General features: G+C 55.4%; 2 protein-coding genes across 10 annotated transcripts in view; one reads left to right on the top strand and one right to left on the bottom strand.

The window, feature by feature from the left end:
- Positions 1-21,647, top strand: part of GRPEL1 (GrpE like 1, mitochondrial) — a 972,139-nt gene that overhangs the window by 549,439 nt on the left and 401,053 nt on the right. The window contains exon 1 of one of the 8 annotated variants that reach the window (XM_050792211.1): positions 308-311. The exons of the other annotated variants lie outside the window; for them this stretch is intronic. The gene's annotated coding sequence lies outside the window, so the exon portion shown is untranslated. Of the gene's footprint in view, positions 1-307; positions 312-21,647 lie in introns of those variants that run through there. 8 annotated transcript variants of the gene reach the window in all.
- Positions 1-21,647, bottom strand: part of SORCS2 (sortilin related VPS10 domain containing receptor 2) — a 554,540-nt gene that overhangs the window by 271,532 nt on the left and 261,361 nt on the right. The window lies entirely within an intron of this gene.

The following is a 21,647-nucleotide window of genomic DNA, read 5'->3' as shown; positions in this document are numbered from 1 at the left end:
TGCCCGTCAGCCCATCAAGCCATAATGAGAGGCTGGAGAGGGGACAGGAGCCACTCAGGCAGAGGGGGCTCTGCCCGCTGACCTCACTGCCTGGCCTGCTGTTTCTGGAGATGTTGCCTCCAACCCATTTTCAAATCTGGCCCTTCCCACATTCATTCATTAATTCATCCATCCACTCATTCATTCATCCAACACCCATCTACTGAGCACTGAGCAGGTGCCAGGCTCTGGGAGGCCCTGGAGACTCGGGGATGAGCAAAGACAACCACAGAGGCCCTAGCCCCAAGGGGGAGGCCATCAGCAGACTGGGGAGCAGACATGGGGCATCTCAGCGCACGCCAAGGCACGGAGCTTCACTGGGAGCTTCAGGTGGGTGCAGCAGAGAACCCTGGATGAAGTTTTTAAAGCCGGGTAATGACATCACCAATGAGCTGCTTTTGAAACACCCTCTGGCTGCCGTGTGCAGAATGCACTGGAGGGAGGTGAAGTGGGCACGGGGAACCCCTCTCCCCCGAGACCCCGCCAGAGCCAGGCCTCTTCAATCCTGCTTAGCAGTGACTGCATCAGCCTCCGGGTCCCTGGTGACCCATGCCAGGACCGTGCCCACCCTCCCACCTCCCCACCGCCAAGCCACAGCCTCCCAGCCAGGAGCAGTTCCTCCCAAAAGGCCCTTCTAGTCCTGCTACCGCCCAGCCATCGTCACTGCCTCCGGGGTGACGGACACGCCTCTGCCTGGCATTCGGGGCCCTCTGTGACCCGATTCTGTCTTGGGTTTCCAGTCTCATCCCCACACCAGGATTCTTAGGCTTCCGCCTGCCAAGCTGCTAGAAGGTTCCGTGGGCATCCTGCCTCTAAATGTCTGCATCTCCTGCTGCCTCTGCCTGGGGTGCACGCCCGCCAGCCCTTCCTGACCCCTGGGGTGGAGCCCTTTTTCTGGAGCCACTCCCTCTAAGGAGGTCAGCTCTCCTGATGGGCATCCCTGTACCCAATCCCACGTTGCCAGGGTCCCTGTAGGCACCCAATCACCCCTGGTTAAAGCTCCCTGGGAACACGCCATCTCCCTCCCCTCTCCTCTCAGCCCCTCCGGCACAGGCAGACCCCACCCCTCAGGCTCCCGGCTGCAGCCCGAGCCCTTACATTCAACTCGGCAAACACATATTTGTGGATGTTTTATTGATGGGACGTTTGTTCTGGAAGCAGTTTCTGATGTTTGGTCATTAGTATTTGTGTTCCCAAGAATATTCCCTCTTTTGATGCTTTAACATTACAAAAATTAATAATCAATGGCCACAAGGAAGGTCGGCCAACATCCCGAGCAAATTCTACCGTGTCTAGCATACAAAACCCCACAGGCCAGGGGCTCCATACCATTTTTGTTAAAGGAGTCAATGAAATAAAATGTAGAATTGACAATAACGGTCTTCAGGGCTTTTTTTTTTTTTTTTTTTTTTTTTTTTTTTATGATGAACGCTTTGGCCCCATCCACTCAGGCTGTGAATTCTTCTTCATGATCTGAGCTAACGCAGTTTTATTCTGTTAATTCCGCCCTCGGCCCAATCAAACCAGGTCCTAGAGTGGGAGCCTCACAGCGGGGAGTCAATTACAAACATAATGAGGCCCCTCCAGCGGTGACCAGTCTCAGCAGAGCCTCGTCTTAATGGGATGGGGCCAGCGGGATGTGACCAGACACCCTTGCCGCCTCCCACTTCTTCCAGCTTCAGTCTGCCCTCCCATGTCCTTCCCAGAAGCGCGGCGTGTGTGAAAGAAACATTCGGTGAGGGGCAGGAGGGAGATGGTCTTCGTCTACTCCTGCCCAGGACCCTCCGGAAGGGCAGCGGCCGTGCATTTAGGCGTCAAAGCCACAGTCCTTTGTGATCTTGTCCCCCTCTTGCTACAACCCACTAGGCCTGCAATGCCTGTCCCTGACCAGCTGCGGGCTCTCTGGACACTCCACACCATCCCCTCATCCCCCTGAGGCGGGGAACACGCTGTCCACTTCGCCTGGCCCCCGCTCCTCTGCCCTTCCCCTCCTAGTGAACTTCTGCTCAGCTGTCACCTCCTCCTAGAAGCCTGCCCCAAATCCTCCCCAACCCAGAAGGTGGGGAAAGTGGCCCTGTGCAGCCAGCCCCAGGTCCTTCCCTCTGTCCCGATGCATCCATGGACCTGTCTGTCCCCACCGCTCTTTGGGTCTGAGGCCCCTCTGTGCCTGCAGCAGCCTGCCCAGGGCAGTGCCGGGGACACAAGCTAACAGCACAGAGCATTCCTGAGTGTCCTGGGCCACAGGCTCCCAGTGCAGGGAACACTCATCCCTGCAGCATAGACCCCATCTCAGAGAGGTCAGGGTCCAAGCACTAGGGAATGATGCCACTGAATCGGGTCCTGGGCCTTTCTCCCAAAGGAGGCCAGGTTCTAATCCACAAGGCTGCAGGGCTTGGAAGGGCAGCTGGGGCCAGTGCTGCGACTGCTTGGACCTAGACCAGTGCAGTGGAGACTCCAGCAAAGCCTGTGCAGAGGCTGCCCCACTATGGGAGACTCCACCTGGGTGTCCTGAAGATTGCATTCCACAGACATCACCTCTACAGCAGGGGGGCTTCCAGGCCCAGAGACAAGGGCCTGATCGCCAGCCAGGGCCAGCAGCACCGAGGGCCCTCTTTTCCACACCCACCCACTTCCGGAACAGGCCTTCACTCGGAACCTGGGCTCTGGGTGCGAGAGACGCACCTGGCTCCACACTCTCCTAGCGTCCCGGCCAGTTCGCTCTGTGATGAGTCCAGGAACCGAGAACAGGGTAGGGGTGGCAAGCGTCCCTGGAGGGCCACTGCTGATCTTCGTTCTGTCCCTCTTCCCTGGAACGAAGGGGACGTGGCCCAGCTGCCCGGCCTGCGTCGTATCATTTAAAATTGCCATTTAGAGCAAATTAGGTCCCGGACAGCCACCGTGGGTCTGCAGGCTTTTCTTATGAATTTATAAATGGTGCCCTGGCCATGTCTGAGGATTTAATTGAAAAGATAATCACAGGGGAGCACAGAACCACTGTCTCCTCATGAGGGGAGAAGGCCACAACATTGCCCTTTGAGAGTGGAAATGTGTTCCGTGAAATCTGAAGATGGCATTGCGTGAGGCAGGAGCTGAGCGGAGCGGGGAGGCGGGGCTGGCAGGGAAGGATGCAGGATGCTGGCTCCGATAGCCGGCGGGTGCAACGCTGACCTGTTCCCATCCCGTCTGTCCCTGCAGGAGCCCTGTCCTGGGGTGAGAAAAAGATGCCTTCACCTTTCCCTAGCTGTTCCCTCCACCTAGAAATCTCCTCCCTTGGGTTCTCACAGGCAGCCCTCTCATCTGGGGCTCAGCTCAGACTGTTGCTCCCGGTAGAGGCCCCACGACCACTCCGTCTGACATGGCACCTCTTGTCACTACCCCGGCCCACTCTCACCTGCCTCCTCCTCATCACTGTGACATCACCTCCCTGCAAGCATGAGATGTTTGCAGAGAACCCTCCAGGTCCTGAGCACTGTTTTAGGCGAGGATGCAGCAATGAGCTCATGCAGGTGAAACAGTGGGTGGTCAGTGCGTCACAGTGCGTCACAGTGCCTTCCACTGGCCTGTGAGCTCCATGCAGGCTGGGGCTGGGGCCAGGGCTCTGTCTGTCCCCAAGCTCAGTCCTGACTGTTCTTCCACTAAGTTGTTCCTCAGAGCCCTGTCTCTCCAATCATCGCCCAGACCATCATCTGTGTCTCTCCAATCATCGCCCAGACCATCACAGCAGCCACCAGGTTCTCCTTCCTAGAGTGGCTCACATGGCTCTCCTTGGCCACAAGGCAGAGCCAACCTCTTGCCTGGCAGTTAAAGCCTCCATGAAGAACCCATGCAGTTGTCCATCCCTATCCCATCTGGATGAATGGATGAGTGAAATGATGGAAGGATGGTTGGATGGCTGGCTGGCTGGAAGGATGGATGGAAGGATGGATGGATAAATAGATAAGTGAGAGGATGGATGTGTGGGTGGATGGGAAGGTGGGAGAATATGTAGATGGATGGAAGGGAGGATGGGAGCATGGATGGGTGGATGGATGGATAGATGGATGGATGGGAGGATGAGAGGATGGATAGCTATAGAGAGGATGGATGGAGGGATGAGAGGATGTGAGAACGGATGGGTGGGTGGGTGGGAAGGTGTGAGGATAGATAGATGAATGGACGGGAGAATGGGAAGGTGAATGGATGGGAGGATGGATGTGTGTGTGGATGGGAAGGTGGGAGAATATGTAGATGGATGGAAGGGAGGATGGGAGGATGGGTGGGTGGATGGATGGGAGGATGAGAGGATGGATAGATATATGAGAGGACGGATGGAGGAATGGGAGGATGTGAGGATGGATGTGTGGATGGACGAGAAGGTGGGAGGATGGTGGATGGATGGATGGATGGATGGATGGATGGATGGATGGATAGATAAGTGAGAGGATTGATGGATGGGAAGTTGGGAGAATATATAGATGGATGGAAGAGAGGATGGGAGGATGAGAGGATGGATGGGTGGATGGATGCATAGGAGGATGAAAGGATGGATAGATAAATGAGAGGGTGGATAGAGGGATGGGAGGATGGATGGGTGGATGGATGGATGGGAGGATAAGAAGACAGATAGATATATGAGAGGATGGATGGAGGGATGGGAGGATGGGAGGATGAATGGGTGGGTGTGGGAAGGTTGGAGGATAGATAGATGGATGGGAGAGAATGGGAAGGTGAATGGATGTGTGCATGAATGGGAAGGTGGGAGAATATGTAGATGGATGGAAGGGAGGATGAGAGGATGGATGGGTGGATGGATGGACAGATAGATGGGAGGATGAGAGGATGGATAGATATATGAGAGGATGGATAGAGGGATGGGAGGATGGGAAGGTGGATGGGTGGGTGGGTGGGAAGGTGGAAGGATAGATAGATGGATGGATGGAAGAATGGGAAGGCAAATGGATGGGAGGATGGATGGATAGATGGGGAGATGGGAGGATGGATGGATGGGTGGATAGATATAGTAACTCACTGTGTGACCCTGGAGAGTTCAATGAAACAATCTGGGCCACCTTTCCTCATTTATTAGAAAATGCTCAAGAAGGAGGAGAGTTTTCCCTCGGCCATGAATTTCCCTGGAGGACACTGGACCTGCTGGCCCAGTGACTTCAGTCCATCTTTGTGGCCTTTGGCCTCCACTCTTCTTTCTTTTTAAGAGTGCTGAGCATGAAGACCCATTGTTTGATAACAACTGTCTTCCGATCTCTGGTGACAAACTGAGCAGACCACTCACTGTGCCACTAATCTCAGAAACGTGTTCATCTGCCTACTAGATGCCGGGCAGTGATTGTTTTTCAACAGCCCTGCAATGAGAAGGAATGAAATTCTTTGCAGGGGTTCTCAGACTTTGGCTGCAGATTGGAATCACCTGGGGAGCTTTTTAAGCAGACACAGGGGCTCCACTCCAACCCAATTTAATCAGAATCTCTGGAGGTGGGGTCCAGGCTTCATAATCTGTAGACCTGCCCAGGAGACTCATGTGCAGCTAAGACTGGGGATCTGTTGGCGAGAGACTTGGAAGCCTCAGCGGGGCTGGAAGGAAGCTACAGACTCAGGCAGACATTTTGAGAGCAGGCTCTGCCTGGATAAACAGGGCTCCTTTTGGAGGTTCTGACACATCACCTCCTGCTCTTAGCCTGCCAGGGAGCCCGAGGGAAGATAAATGAACCGCACATTCTAACCACAGATTGGAATTAGGGTTTGCACAAAAGCAACCAATGCATTCCCAAAGCACTGAATTTCTGGGAGAAAGAACTTTTGTGAGCACTGTCTCTGCATTCAATTTTCCAGTCCCTTGCTATGAGGTACATTATTGTCATCATCACCATCATCATCATCACTAACACCACCATCATCGTCATCACCATCACCATCACTATCACCATGACCACACCATCATCACCATTACCATCACCTCCATCACCATCATCACTATCACCACCACCATAAACAGCATCATCACCACCGCCACCATCATTGGCATCACCACCATCACCAGGACCATCACCACCACCATCACCAGGACCATCACCACCACCATCATCATCACCACCATGACCACTATCAGCACCATCACTACCACCACCATCACCGTCATCACCATCACCATCACTATCACCATGACCACACCATCACCACCATTACCATCACCTCCATCACCATCATCACTATCACTACCACCATCAATAGCACCATCACCACTGCCACCCAGACCATCACCACCACCATCATCAGCACCACCATGACCACTATCAGCACCATCACCACCACCACCATCACCGCCAGCCTCACTATAATCATCATCATGTCTTAACTCATTGTCAGGCTCTGTGTTAAGCACTTTAGGAGTGCTCCTCATTTCTACCATCACGACAACTCTTCAGAGTAGCGCTGTTCATTTTTCCTATTTTACAAATGAGCACACTGCAGTTCAGAGAGGTTAAGTGACTTGTCCAAGGTTACACAGCCACCAGATGTGGAGTGGGGAGTGAAACACGGAGCTGCCTGACAACAGATATGGTGTTTTGGATAGGAAGGGGAAGATCAAATGCAACGTCCAGACCCAAACCCCTGAATGTCAGAGAACACCTTCGCCCTTCAAAAACCTAATCTTCCCGACACAATGCTGATAATAAGAATCTGTCAACAGATGAAAGAGATGGTTAGGATCCAAAACAAGCAGCTGGGACTAGAGAGTGCCTTTCAAGTGATCAAGATGAAGCTGGGTGGAGTACAATGCAAGGCCTTGCTGCTGCACTGTGAAAGCACAAGAGCACTCATTCATCCACTCTATGCATTAATGCATTCAACGAACCTTTCCGAGAGCCCCCACTGCACCCAGAACCATGAGGCTTCTTGGCTCTCACACAGACAGAAAGTAACGCCCACTCTCGATGCTACGCACACTTTTTTCAGTGTATTCTTCTAAAATAGATAGTCCCAGGCAACTGCCATATTCCAGGCCCTGGGCTGATCCCATGGGTACTGCAAGGACAGAGACATAGCATGAGGGGGATGGGAGCAACTGAGTTACAGCCATGTATATGAGGCTTTGGGTGCTGCAGGACTCAGTCACCATCAACAAGGTTGTGACCCATGGTGATCTTAATAGTGGTAGCTCCATACCTGGAAGGAGGATGGTGGAGTCCCTCTTAGACCTGGGGCTATTCACACATAAGCCTTGTGATCAGTACTTAGGGGGAACAAGGAGAACCAGAGCCTGCTCAGAAGAGGGTGGCAGAGTGAAGTGGGGACAGAGAACACCTGTGTTTTGCAGGGGACAGTTGAGATGGAAACAGATGTGGGAGCTGGGGGCACTGAGGGAGAACCCGCTGCCATCTGCATACCTCAGTGTGGCTCCATGGGGCAGAAAGGCACAGACCTTGCTTCTGAAGCCATGACACAGCCAGCCCCTTGGGCAGGAGCCCAGTCAAACCCAACCCGGCAGCTATCTCCTGTGATAAAGGGGCCAAGGGACTTGAGCCTCCCAGGGACCCCCCAGCAGAACAGCTTCCTGAGAGGTAGAAAAGCAGCCAGGAAAATGCAGAGGAACCCTTGTGCTGGGGCCGGTCCAGGAGCCAGCATTAAAGAGTACTTTGGGATGCAGCCCCTTATTTTGTGACAGTGGCCGCTGAGACCAAGAGCTGGGTGGCATCTCCCCAAGAGGCCAGAGCTGGGACTGGAGCCCAGGGCTGAGGGAGCCAGAGCCCTGGCTCCTTCAAGATTCAGGAGGCCTCTGAAGCTTAGTGCAGGCCCTGCTGAGCTGTGAGGAGCAGGCAGCCCCTGAGTGGCACAGACTGCCCAGGCCCGCACTCCGGAGGAGCTGGGGGGCTCCGGGCCAGCTGCCTTCTGACTTCTGTCACCTTATGAATGAGATGTCACTTGACTTGGAGGCCAGAGTGATGATGAGAGCTGTGAGGACAAGGTGACCTGGCAGTCGCCACCTCCTTGATCACCCAACCCAGAGGCCAAGCGAAGGCCCCAGGGTGAGCTCCTCATCCCGGGCCCAAGAAGAAAGGATGGCCAATCTGTGTGGGAGCCCTAAGGACTCTTCCACCCTCTGCTGCTGTCCTGGCCACAGTGGATGTGGACAAAGGCAGCAGCGTGGGAACTGTGGATGACATGTCATTCGCCCATGTCTGGCAGCTTCCAACAGCAGCACATAGGCCTTGCTGTCTCCTGGACATCCAGGGGACCACTTGTGATGTGCTCTGGCCAGGAGAACTGCAGCTGCCAAATGCCCGGGGGGATGCCAGGCTGGACTGTGGTGGGGACTTTAGATGCTGAGGTGAAACCACGCAATGCTTCAGTGTCTTCCCTCCAAACACTCTACCTCTGTGTGGGCTGTTTGCTCCAAGCCATGGAGCCACGGAGCCATGGAGCCACGGAGCCACCTGCCTCCATACAAGCCCCACCCATCTCCAAAGAGAAAGGCAGCAGGGTGCCTCCCCTGGCATTTAGGTCCTTTCTCATCCCAGCCCCGTCTAAGCACATGGCAAATAGAGGTCAAGTGACAGCATCCAACCAGGTTCTGGGCTCCCAAGTGCCTCTGCCTCCCAGCACCCCTGGCCCGATTTTGGAACCACTTAGGGAATCGCCCAGCCAGAAAGCTGGGAGTCTGCCTAGATTTGCCCTCTTCCGCACCCTGTATACAGTGGGTTACCCACTGGTTCTGCCTCCCACCTGTATTCCCTGCTCCCTGGGCTCAGCTACTGCCTGGGCCAAGCTACCCACCCCCTACAGGACCCTGTGTTTTCAGGCTGCCCCTTTCCACATGTTTCCACTGCAGCCAGAGGGAGAATGGGGTATGGATGGACATGAGGCCAGGTGAGTGTGTGCCTGTGTTAGAGATGATGCAGTCTCCAGAACTGGTTCACTAAACTGCTTCTCTCCATGCACCCCCCACCTCTATACCAAGACCACATTTCCCAGCCTCCTCTGAGTGGGGCATGGCCACGTGACTGAGCTCTGGCCAGTGGAATGTGGGCAGAGTCCTGGGTGCCACAGTGGACTGGCCCATAACACTCTCCTCTGTGGAATCCTGCCAGCCTCTCCTTGCCCCCCGGATCTGCAGGAGGGCAGAGCCACAAGGAGGCAGGAACCTGGGCCCCTGAGTGACTGCAGGGGAGTGAACTAGATGTACTCTCACCTCCACCTGCCCTGAGGTTCTCATCAGACTGGGACAAGATCAGGAAACACTTTTTGGTTTGGGGACATTTGTTCCAGCAGAAACCATTCAGAGAATGCTTGCATATTCATATCCCTTTGTGTGGAAGAAATTTGGAGAAATGAATACTTGTCATGTGGATAGCAATAGTCTTCAAGCTGTGAGATTTGGGACAGTTAACAAAAAATTTCTATCAAGTTGGAGCCCTGGGTTCGCACCCTGGCCCTGCCCCAGGCCTTCTGCCTTGCATGGTTCCTTGGCTTGTCTGCATCTCCGTTTCCTCGTCTGCAAAACGGGAATGATGAGAGAACAGAACTCCCAGGGTCATCGTGGTTTACTCCTGTAAACCCTTAGCCCCGCACTAAACAACGGCAGCTGCTAACAAGTCACGCCTTTGTCTGGGCTTGTGTTCTATTCACCATCTTGATGGAGATTACATATTAACCTCTTGTACACACATAACTATTAGAAGGGGGGAAGCCTTAGTGTCCTTGGTGAGTAGGGCCAGGTATGAATTTTTTTCTTTTCTACATGTTCTAGAATGTCTACGCATCTTTATAAAGGAGAAAAAATGAACTTAAAAGAAAAGTGCATGCATATCTCCAGCACAAGCCCCTGCAGAGGGGGACACACATTACTATAAACACCAAAACCAGCAGAAAGGAGACGGCTCCAGCTCCTGGCTCCTCACAATGCCTGTGCCCACCCTGGCACCTCCCACAGGGAAACCTGTCACCTCCTGCCACTGGGGAAAGCCCACGCACCCTGCCTTCCCGGCCAGCTCCCACAGCAGCTGGGATGAAGCCTGAATACCACAAATTTTACATGTAAAGAAACTCTCAAGATGTATGCCGTGCTGTAAATTAAAAAGGAAAAATAGTATTAACAGTGCAAAGACAAATGACAACCGCTGAGATTAAATATTCATGCCCTGGCGGCTCCCGAGGGCTAAATGCGGGAGAACGTTGCCGCGCAGCAGACGCCTCCTGCTCGGGCCGCCTGGTCCTTGCACGCATCGCCTGGCCCCAGCGGAGCATCCTGGGCCTTCTTTTGCCCAGCAGCCCTGGATATCATTCACCCACGAGAAGCTAATACTGTCCTCACTTTACCACAAAAACCCTGCAAGGAGCATGCTTTGTCATCCTCATTTTCTAGAGAGGTGACATAACCCGGGCAGAACCCCCAGCACTGTGGGCAAAGGTCAGGACCCCACGCGGCCTTGGGCTGTATCGAGGAGCCATGGTGGAGCCCAGGCTGTGCTGGCAGGACCCATGACTGGAGCCGCCAGCTTTTAGAAGGAAGATAGCATTGCCCACCTCGCCCCATCTGCCTTTCTCGGGCCCCTCCTCTGTGCTAGGCACTACCCCGATGCCCAGCACACACCAGTACATTCCATAGTGCCGGAAGTTCAGAAAGTCTGGACTGTGGAAGAAATTTGGGGTGAACTTTCTCTGTTTTTTATTTGTCATTGATACCAATGGAAATGGTCACAGTACACCGGTTTTTGGAATCCCCAAAAGTGCAGCGGCCCCCAGTCCTACCTTTGCATGGGTACAAACTCTCATCCTCAAAGAATTCATTCTTGATGCAACACACACCTTCCTAGACTACAAATCTAACCACATAGCCCTTCTCTGCTGCAAATCCCTCCGCAGCACGCTTCCCCTCGGGGCTCAGTCCAACGTAGCTAGTGTAGCATTCCACGCCCTGCATGCGCCAACCACCCGTTCCCACCAGCTCTCCATAGGCTGCGGCTCCCATTTCCCTGAATAGACCACAGCGCCTCCCTCAGGGCATCCAGAGCTCAGACTGTAGCCTCTCCCAGAATGCCTTCTTTTTCTCCCGGTGAACTTCTATTCATCCCTCAATACCCATCACAAAAGATCCCACCTGTTCCACCCCCATGGGGCCTTCTCTGGCTTCTCCAGCTAGAGTTAGGGGGTCACTCATGGGTGGTTGGGTGGGTTCTGCAGGTTGAATCCCAGCACTGTGACATCGCCTGATGGTGAAGCTGCCTGGCCCATTTTGTTCCTCTACGATGGAAAGTTCCAGGCTGACCAGTTGTGTTCAGTCCACCACGGCATCCAGCTCTCAGCTCACTGCCAGCCCAGAGTAGAAACTCAACACACGCTTCCTGGGTGAATGAGTTAATGAATACGTTGGTTCACAGTCAGTTTCAAAAACCAAATAAGGAAAGGAGCCACTCTTGCCAATTCTCGATCCAACATACCAGACTCACCAGTGTGGGGGCTCAGGGATGCCTGTTTGAAATCGCTGGCCTCCACACCTCTCCATTCTCTGCTGTGACAACTGAGGCCTTCTGCCTTGCATGGTTCCTTGGTTCCCAGTGTGACAACTGAGAAACCAATTCCATGCCAGTCCGGCAGGCATCAGTATGCAGGCGGCGCAGGGCTCCTGCTGAAACACTAATCAGGGCCGTTGTGTGCGCTGCGTGGCACTCTGGAACTGTGGAGGAGAGTGGCACCACCGTCTCCCCCAGCCCGCCCAACTTTCCTCCCTACTATTTCCAAATTCAGCAAGCACAAATCACTGATCCTATTTTTCCACTAAAGTTAAGCAACAAATTGCTTTGCCAGCCTCCAGCGTTGATTGTTTTAACAGAGATGTGGAGAAGGATAAGACCTTTCCCAAGACTAGGGGTCTGTTCCTGGAGGCCCTGGAGTCGAGAGCTTCCGCACCCCCACCCCCAGTGATTTTCAACAACTAAAACTCACACCTCCACTCTGGGAAGGAAACATTTGCTAAGTACCTACTATGCGCTGGAGTCTCCTTTTTAAATCCGCTTTTCAGAATATGTGAGCGAAGCTTCAGGGAAGCCAAATAACCATTCCCTTCCTATCCCCAAGCTCATGCAGCTGGACTATATCCAGTTTCAAAACCGGGTCTGATATCACAGCCCCATTTTCTGAGTAACAGGCTATGCAGCAAATCCTGTAACATGAACCAAATCCAGCAGCGCCCCTCTTAATCCTGCAGTCATTCATTCAGGAGGCTTCTGAGCAGAGTGGTCAGCACCAGCCTTCGGGACCAGGCTCCCTGGCCCACTGCCCCTTGATCCCTGGGCTCCAGACAGTCAGTGACTCAGTTTCCTCAACTGTACAATGAGGATGATAACAAGAAAACCGAACTGGAGGGGTTGTGGTGGGCCTGTTGTCACACTGGGAGCTGAGATACGGTGGCAGAGACCAGGGAGGTGCAGCGGTCGGTGATCTCAAACAGGCACTCCTGAGCCCCCACACTGGCGAGACTGGTACATGGGATGGGGAATTGGCGACAGTGGCTCATTTCTTTATTTGTTTTTTGGAACTCACTGGGAAACGGTAATAGCATGTTGTGAGCGCTCCCTCTGGCGAGTGCACTGTGACAGCAGATAGTGAGTGCTCACAACACGCTATTGTTATTCATTCACTCTGCAAGCGTGCACCGGCTTCTTCCATGCACAGGTGCTGGGGCCCAGCTGGCCTCCTTTATTCACTTAGCTCCTCCTGGGTGCCAGACCCAGAGCTGGGGACTGAGGTCGCCAGGATGAACAAGAGGCTCCACCCCTGGAAAAGGTCACTCTGACAGCAGAGGGCACTCTGGAAACAGATGATGGTGCCATGCATGCTTGCAGTGTGTGTGGCCTCCAGGTGCACTAGGAGGGGAGGAACCCAGGCCTTAGAGACAAGCTCTCTGGAGTACACTGAGGGCACTGCCTATTTTTTCTTTTCTTTTCTTTTCTTTTTTTTTTTTTTTTTTTTTTTGAGATGGAGTCTTGCTCTGTCGCCCAGGCTGGAGTGCAGTGGCACGATCTCGGCTTTTTGCAAGCTCCGCGCCCCCCGGGGTTCATGCCATTCTCCTGCCTCAGCCTCCCAAGTAGCTGGGACTACAGGCGCCTGCCACCATACCTGGCTAATTTTTTTTTTTCTTTTTTTTTTTTTTTTTGTATTTTTAGTAGAGATGGGGTTTCACCTTGTTAGCCAGGATGGTCTCGATGACCACATGATCCGCCCGTCTCGGCCTCCCAAAGTGCTGGGATTACAGGCGTGAGCCACTGCGCCCGGCCAGCACTGCCTATTTTTATTTGGGCTCCTGCACATCAGGGACCCCTGGCCTACAATGGGCCCATAAGAAGCATAAAACAAAGGCCAAAATTCTTAGTCCCGCTCCCAGCCTCCCGAAACCCGTCTTTAGATCCTTCACGCTGCCCTCTGCCCCATTCTATAGATGAACAAGCTGACGCTCATGAAGATATGTGATTTGCTCACATCTCTCACTCACCGGTGAGAGATTTGGGATTAAAGTCCCAGACTGAATCCAAAGTCTCCCATCCACCTGCCCCCACGTGAAGCACCGGGCAGGAGAGCTGGCACCCAGCACAGCCTTAACAAACGTCAGCTCGCCTCCCCACCTCGGAGCCCAGGGAAGAGCAGAGCACACAGGCCAGGCTCCAAGGCACTCTGGGTGGCTCCCCGGGTGTCCTCTCCCCGACACTCACTTGCGCTGTGGCTTCTCTTGATACTTCCATTAATTCCTTAGAAATTTGGGCACAGAGACAGGTGAGCCTGATGCAGTGCCTTTCAGATGCCAGCTGTGTCCAGCTGCCACGGGACAACAGAGATGCTGAAGCCTGCAGGGCAGCCCCTCCCAGGTGTGCCTGGGAGCTCCAGGGGTCTTGTTAATATGCAGATGACAGGTGGGCAGATGTGGGGCGGGGCTTGATGTGTGGATTGCCAGGCCATATTTTGGGCAGCAGGGGTTGGGGAGCTAAGAAGGGGTCAGAGGTGAGGCACCCAGAATGCACTGCCCCAGCCTCTCGGCTGTATCCCGAGGATGGCCGCAGACCATGGAAGGGCCAGGGGAGAGAGCTCTTCACTGGGTTTTCTGTCACCCCAACAGCGAGGCTGCTGCTACGCTCCTCGGATCATGCAAACGTGAGAAGCGCCACTTCGTTTCTCATCTTGTCCTTGGAAATTTTCTGTCTGCGATGTGATTTTGTCACGTGCATGAAAATCCCAGCACAGTGCAGCAGGAGTCCACGAACACATGTTGCTCGCGGGGGCGCCACATGTTTCCCCACTGATCACACGGAGTGTGCGGCCACCAGGCAGAGGAGGCCTTGGCTTGGCCAGGCTGACAGCCCAGAGGTCAAGCTGGAAGCTCGGCCATCCCCCAGTGGGTGAGGCGGGACCTGGGGGGAGGAAGGTAAAGGCAGAGGGGAAGGAGGGCGGGGGCTGCAGCTCCAGAGGCTGCAGATGCCGGCACAGCATCTTTCACGTTCAGAGATGGAAGCAAGTCCTGTTACGGCGGAGGGAAAGAGCGAAGGCAGTAATTATTTTATTAAGGACCAGGAAATGATGAAATGATGAATAATTTAATTTGGGGAGAGAGCGCACCACTGATTGAATCACTGCATCCTCAGTCCTGACATGGCCTCCTCTCTAATGTCCCCTGACGTGTGTGGCAGGGCATCTTGAAGAAGCTTCCAGCAAGCTTCAGGTCTGCCTGCAGCCTGGCATTTCTGACACTCCCCAGGTGGCAGGTGGCGAGGAGCAGCACGAGGATGATGGAAAGAGACGGGGGAGAAATGAAATCCACGACGGAAAACGGGCACCTGTGTTGAGTGTGGTCCCATGAAAAATTCAAGCTGCGAGCTTAGCCGTGTGTAGCCAATGCACGGCCCAGGCTTCAGGAGGCGACTGCGAGTTCACGGCAGGGTCACGGCCACAGATGTGAAAATGCAACATCGGGCTGTCAGGTGACCGCTGAAAAGTGACCTCGTGGGACACCAAGGATTAGGCAGTGCGTTGAGTTACTCCCCAGATCTGAATATCCAGCCAGGTCCTATTCCCTTTCCCTCCAAATTCCCACCTACAAGAAAGTAATGTCGCCAAATCTCGATTACACAGCTCTCGGCATGCAATTCCGACAGGCCTGCAGCTGTTCCCACAGACACGGATGCCACTCCAGCCATGAAAACGCACCGTGGGGTCTAAGCGGCCAGAGGGCCTTGGAGCGGCTCTAGACACAATGGCGCGAGGTGGGCTTGGGAAAGGCGAGGGGGTACACTGGAATTTCCTGAGGCTGGGACTCCAGGCTGCCTTTTGACCACAGGGCTGTTCTGAAGCTGGGGGAGTCTGGCACCCCAAATGTCTGGGGCGCAGAAGTGTGCAGGGGCCCCTGGAGACTGCGTTGGCCACTGACTGGGATTGGCTGGTTAGTGCCCAGGTGGGCACCTGGGAACAGGGACATGTGGGATGATTTCGCTTTCATTTATTTGCTCATCAAACTTGACCTGAGTGTCCTTTCTCTAAGGCCTAGGCTGGACAGGAGACTCAGGTGACCGAAACAAGGTCCTGACCAGGAGGAGCCCATTGTCCTGTGGAACAGCCTGGGGCTTAGGCTGCCCCAAGGGGATCCTGGGACACAGAAAGATGGCAGCATCGGGGACCATGTCCTCTGGGGCTTAGGGCATGGCATCGCTCAGTGTGAGGACTCCAAGGTACCATTGCCTTATTTCCCTAGGGCCCGCCCAGGATTCTACTCGCTGGCACAGGGGACAGGGGGGCGGGGGTCCTCTCACCCCATTGGCTGGCTCAGACCCTCATATAGCACTGGGCGCATGTGGGGAGTGGGGGCTGCTGGGCCACCTGACAAGGTAGAGGAGCGCCCCCACAGCAGCTCAACCTCCCTAAACGCCCCTCGCCTGCCAGGTCGGATGGTCAGGGCCACTGGACTCTGCAGGGGTGGCCCTGGATAACATGAAGGACGTGGTCCCCGCCGCCACCCACTCTGCCAATGCTCCCAGCTGCTCCTTGCCTCTCTCCCTCCCTGCCAATTGGGGGCAGAGGCCACCTGCTCGGGCACTTCTCCCCAAAGTGGACGGCCCTGGCTAGTGCCCTCAATGTGACCGGGCTGGCTTCACAGGACCCCCAAGGCTCCTGAACCCAACCAGGCGACGTCCCAGAGGGTGATGAGAGCAGGGCTGGCCCTGGAGAGGCTTGTCCAGAGATGGGACGCTTGAGACCATGCTGGGAAGTGTTCCTGAGCATGCTGAGACCAGAGACCAGTGGCCTGGACACTCCAGGCTGCGCCAGGACAGATGCCTGGGAAATTCAGAGCTCTGAGAGGCGGCTGCCTCACTTCCCGGGGCCAGGCATCGTGGCATCATCATCATGGGCCTCCCTAACCACCATGGGGCCCAGCCGTCACAGGTGTCACCTTATTCAACTCTCACGTCCACCTGGGAGACAGGAACTGAAATGGTAAAGCCCATTTTACAGATGAGGAAACGGAGCCAGGCAGGGCCTCAAACTCAGCAGCTGGGCTCAAGCCCGCAGCCTCAACACCGCCGCCTTTCCGTGCCTTCCCCCGCCTCATGTCTCCCTAGCATGAGGCCTGCTATGTGCTTGGGTTTGGGAGAGGTGCCTTCCTCAGAGCAACACTTGGGGGTGCATAGGATCCCCCCTCCTTCTATAGTTGAGGAAACAGAGACTCGGAGAAGGGTGGAGAGACTCACCAGGGTCCCACGGTGGGGCGGAGAGGGCTCGGATCTGAGCTCTGTGTGGCTGGATGAGTCCAAAGCCACAAGGTCTTCACCGTACCCCTCAGGGCCACAACTTTGCGCATACAGAAGAGTGTGCCGCCTAGGCCAGGGAGCAACATCAGGGGAGGGTGTGGCCTTTGCCATGCACCTTAGGAGGCCGGCAGGCTTCTCTCTGACCCTTCCATGCACCCCCTGCCGGCCCCCACACTCCACCAGGCCCAAGCCCAGGCCCCGCAGCCAGCACAGGAGCCTTTGCACACGTGGTCCCTCAGCCAGTTATGCCCTTTCTCCTGGTCCCAAACGCCAACTTCTGCTCATTCCTTAGGGCTCCATGAAGCATCGCCTCCACCAAGAAGCCTCCCCTGGCCCCTGGGGACACCTCCGCTGCTCCTGCTATGGTGCCCGGGATCCCCTTGGGGCAGCCTAAGCCCCAGGCTGTCCCACAGGACAGTGGGCTCCTCCTGGCCGGGACCTTGTCTCGGTCACCTGAGTCTCCTGTCCAGCCTAGGCCCTAGAGAAAGGACACTCAGGTCAAGTCTGATGAGCAAATAAATGAAAATGAAATCATCCCACATCAATCTCATTAGGCAAAGGTGTTTAATAAGTTTTGAGCAGCAGGAAGTTTTGTCCAAAATGAAATCTAACCTGGAAGCACGATGTAGAAGAAGTGAAGCATGCACGTCAGGCTGCTTGGTTTGGGGAATGGGGACCATGGGGGAATTCCCCATGGTTTCCCCACATCCTCCTTAGCTCAGGGGCCCCCAAAGCGCTCAGGGGAGCACAGCGGGAAAACTACTAGCGTTAACACACAGGACCAGACCTGCACCCAGCCCTGCTCCGCTGAGGCACAGCCCTCCCCCTGCTCAACAACCCTCAATGTCTCCCCAGTACCTACAGCAGTGGGTACCGTCTCCCTGCCTCCAATCTACAGCCTGTGCCAGCCTCTGACGTCAAACTTCCCTGCCAGCCCCGCCTCCCCCACCCCACAGGAGGAGGTCTCAGCACTGCCTGGCCAGGCCACAGGGCTGCCCACAAGATCTTCTCTCTTCCTGGAAGACGCTTCCCTCCCTCGAACTTTCCTCAGAAGTACTGTGTCACCCATGGCACCCCTGAGGGGAGCTGGGCACCCACTCAACCAGGTCAATGGGGCAGTTTTGTTTTGGGGTAACCAAGGCATCGCAGGAGCTGTAGGCCAGATGCCCCTGCCCTGTGGCCTCTCGGGCTAGCTGTGTGGACAGCCCGCTCTGCGGCCCTCCTGACCTCTCCAGAGGCCCAACAGGCAGCTGTGTCAGCTCAAAAAACTAAAACCCCCAGGGCCTTCCAGTTTCCCTTTCTGGCCTCTTCCCCAGAGGCCATGAAGCAGAGCAGCTCAGGCAGAGACACAAAAGGAAAATGCCCCTGATGCCATCCCTGGTGTGAACCAGGCCCTCTGGCCGCGGCTCACACCTGTCAGCTTACGATGTTCACGGGGGCACGCGGCTCCCTGGCCAAAAGCAACTGGGGGCCCGGGCACTGTTGTTGCCCCCCCGACCTGCAGCCCCAGCCTCTGCCTCCAGGCCTGGCTGCGTGTCCTTTCAGGAATAAAGTCACCTCACCCAGCACCGAGGCCATCTATGCGGAGATGACAGGCTGGGACTCAGGCCCAGCGCATGGGGGCTGAGAAGACAGAATACTCTTCAGGAAAAGCTAACAGGTGGCAGGGAATCTGTCCCAGGGCCTGCGGTGTGCTGTTCACTCCGTCAGTCAATCAATATGCATTTCTGACACCTACTGTGTGCTGGCTCCTGAGGAGTGCTGGAATGTCAAGGAGCAGGGATGGACAGAAAGGTCTCTGCCTGCACCACACCCAGCGCCAGGCTCGGCCTTCACTCTGACCTCCTCTACTCACCCCTCACCACAACCCTGGAGGTGGCTGTGTGCACCCAACCAGGGGTGAAATGGAGCCCGGAGCAGTGAAGCCTTGCCCAGGGCCAACCACTCCTAAATGCCAGGGTAGGGTGGGGTGGGGTAGAGTTCTGCAGGCCCCCAAACCTGCGATCCTTCCCTCCATACTGGTCGTCGAGAGATGACCCTCCACCCCCTACCCCTGCCACAGGAGGACAAGCAGCAGGCACCCAGGGTCTGTCTCACAGCCACTGAGCAGCAGGCCTCTGTTCAGATCTCCTCTGCACCCAGAGCAAAAAGCCAAGGGTTTGCTCTTGACAGCCCCTTCCTGCGTTACCCTCTCTCCCAGGTGGGGACAGCTGCTGGTCACAGAAGCCACCCTCTTCCCCAAGCATCCCCCGAGCTCCAGACACCACTGTTGTCCTCAGCTGGGGAGAGACAACAGTGCCTGGGCCGTTTTATGTTGCTGTCCTCAAAAGGAGGCCCTCCCCTCCCACCCTTCAAGCTTATGGGTGGGAAACAGGAAAACAAATGCATGTAAAGGTGGATGGGCAGCTGGTCCTGAGAGACCAGCTCTTTGGTGGCTGTGATTTCCCTCAGCAGAAGGGAAATGCCTCATTTGCATAATTTCATTCATTCATTCATTCATTCATTCACATCACAAACATCAGTGAGCTCCTATCTTGGGCAGAATTGTGTCCACCTGAAATGCCTGTGTTGAAGCCCAGCACCCGATATGACTGTAATTGGAACTAGGACGTTTAAAGTAACTAAGGTTAAATGAGGACATCTGGGTGGCCCCCTAGTCCAACTGGACTGATGTCCTTATAAGAAGAGGAGATGAGGATATACACACACAGAGGAACGACCACGTGAGGACACGGGGAGATGGTGGCCGCCTGCAAGCCGGGCAGGGAGGCCTCAGGAGAAACCAACCCTGCCGACACCTTGGTCTCAAGCTGTTGACCTCCAGAACTGTGAGAAAATGAATTACTCTTGTTGAAGCCCCTAGTCCCAGGTATTTTGTTTTGGCAGCCTGAGTGGACTAACACAGCATCTGATGCTAACAAAGAACCTCACTCCAGCCTGGCGCCTGACCCTAAATTGGCACCTGACCCCAACACAGCGCCTGACCCCAACACAGAGCCTGGCCCCAACACAGCGTCTGACCCCAACACAGCGCCTGACCCCAACACAGAGCCTGACCCCAACACAGAGCCTGACCCTAACGTGGCGCATGACCCCAACACAGAGCCTCACCCCAACACAGCGCCTGACCCCAACACAGCGCCTGACCCCAACACACAGCCTGACCCCAACACATCACCTGACCCCAACACAGAGCCTGACCCCAACACAGAGCCTGACCCCCCAACACAGCGCCTGACCCCAACACAGCGCCTGACCCCAACACACAGCCTGACCCCAACACAGCGCCTGACCCCAACACAGCGCCTGACCCCAACACACAGCCTGACCCCAACACAGCGCCTGACCCCAACACAGAGCCTGACCCCAACACAGCGCCTGACCCCAACACAGTGCCTGGCCCCAACACAGCGTCTGACCCCAACACAGCGCCTGACCCCAACACAGAGCCTGACCCTAACGTGGCGCATGACCCCAACACAGAGCCTCACCCCAACACAGCGCCTGACCCCAACACAGCGCCTGACCCCAACACACAGCCTGACCCCAACACATCGCCTGACCCCAACACAGCGCCTGACCCCAACACAGAGCCTGACCCCAACACAGCGCCTGACCCCAACACAGAGCCTGACCCTAACGTGGCGCATGACCCCAACACAGAGCCTGACCCTAACGTGGCGCATGACCCCAAAACAGAGCCTGACCCCAACACGGCGCCTGACCCCAACACAGAGCCTGACCCCAACACAGCGCCTGACCCCAACACACAGCCTGACCCCAACACAGAGCCTGACCCCAACACAGAGCCTGACCCCAACACAGAGCCTGACCCTAACGTGGCACATGACCCCAAAACAGAGCCTGACCCCAAAACAGCGCCTGACCCCAACACAGCGCCTGACCCCAACACACAGCCTGACCCCAACACACAGCCTGACCCCAACACAGCGCCTGACCCCAACACAGCGCCTGACCCCAACACAGCGCCTGGCCCCAACACGGAGCATGAACCCAACACAGCACATGACCCCAACATGGAGCCTGAACCCATCGTGGTGCCTGACCCCAACACAGCGCCTGACACTAACGTATCCAAGTTCTTACACTCTGCTGGGCGCTGCTCGCCTCATCCTTCTGGCAATCCTAGGAGCTGAGTCCTGCTACCGACACGTTTTACAGAGGCAGAAACTGAAGCACAGAGCGGTAAGCCAGTTGCTGGGCATGGGGCTAGAGAGAGGCCGGGACATTGCCCACGTCCTCAGGGGTCCAGGTCCTCTGGTCCATGAGTCAGCAGGTGAGCACGTAGCTTGCAGAAGTCTGGGGCAGGGCGCCTGGAAAACTGGACACAGTTGAGGGTGATGTGTGTTTGGGCTGAAAGTGGAAAAGCATCATAGACGTTGGCCAGCAGAGAAGAGGGGGAACAAAAGAACCTTCCAGGCCAGGCGCAGTGGCTCACACCTGTAATCCCAGCAACTTTGGGAAGCCGAGGCGGGCGAATCACCTGAGGTCAGGAGTTAGAAACCAGCTTGGCCAATGTGGTGAAACCCCATCTCTACTAAAAAATACAAAAACTAGCCAGGCGTGGTGGCATATGCCTGCAATCCCAGCTACTCGGGAGGCTGAGGCAGGCGAATTGCTTGAACCTGGGAGGCAGAGGTTACACTGAACCAAGATCACGCCACTGCACTCCAGCCTGGGTGATAGAGCAAGACTCCATCTCAAAAAAAAAAAAAAGAAAAGAAAAGAAAAAAAGAAAAGAGCCTTCCAGAAGGAAGGCAGAGCGGGAGCCGAGGGTCAGTGGTGTCGGGTGTGCGGCACGAGGAG

The sequence above is a fragment of the Macaca thibetana genome, chromosome 5 (genome assembly GCF_024542745.1).
Source record: "Macaca thibetana thibetana isolate TM-01 chromosome 5, ASM2454274v1, whole genome shotgun sequence".
NCBI classification, from domain to species: Eukaryota; Metazoa; Chordata; class Mammalia; order Primates; family Cercopithecidae; genus Macaca; species Macaca thibetana.
This window is presented reverse-complemented; position numbering and strand designations above follow the sequence as displayed.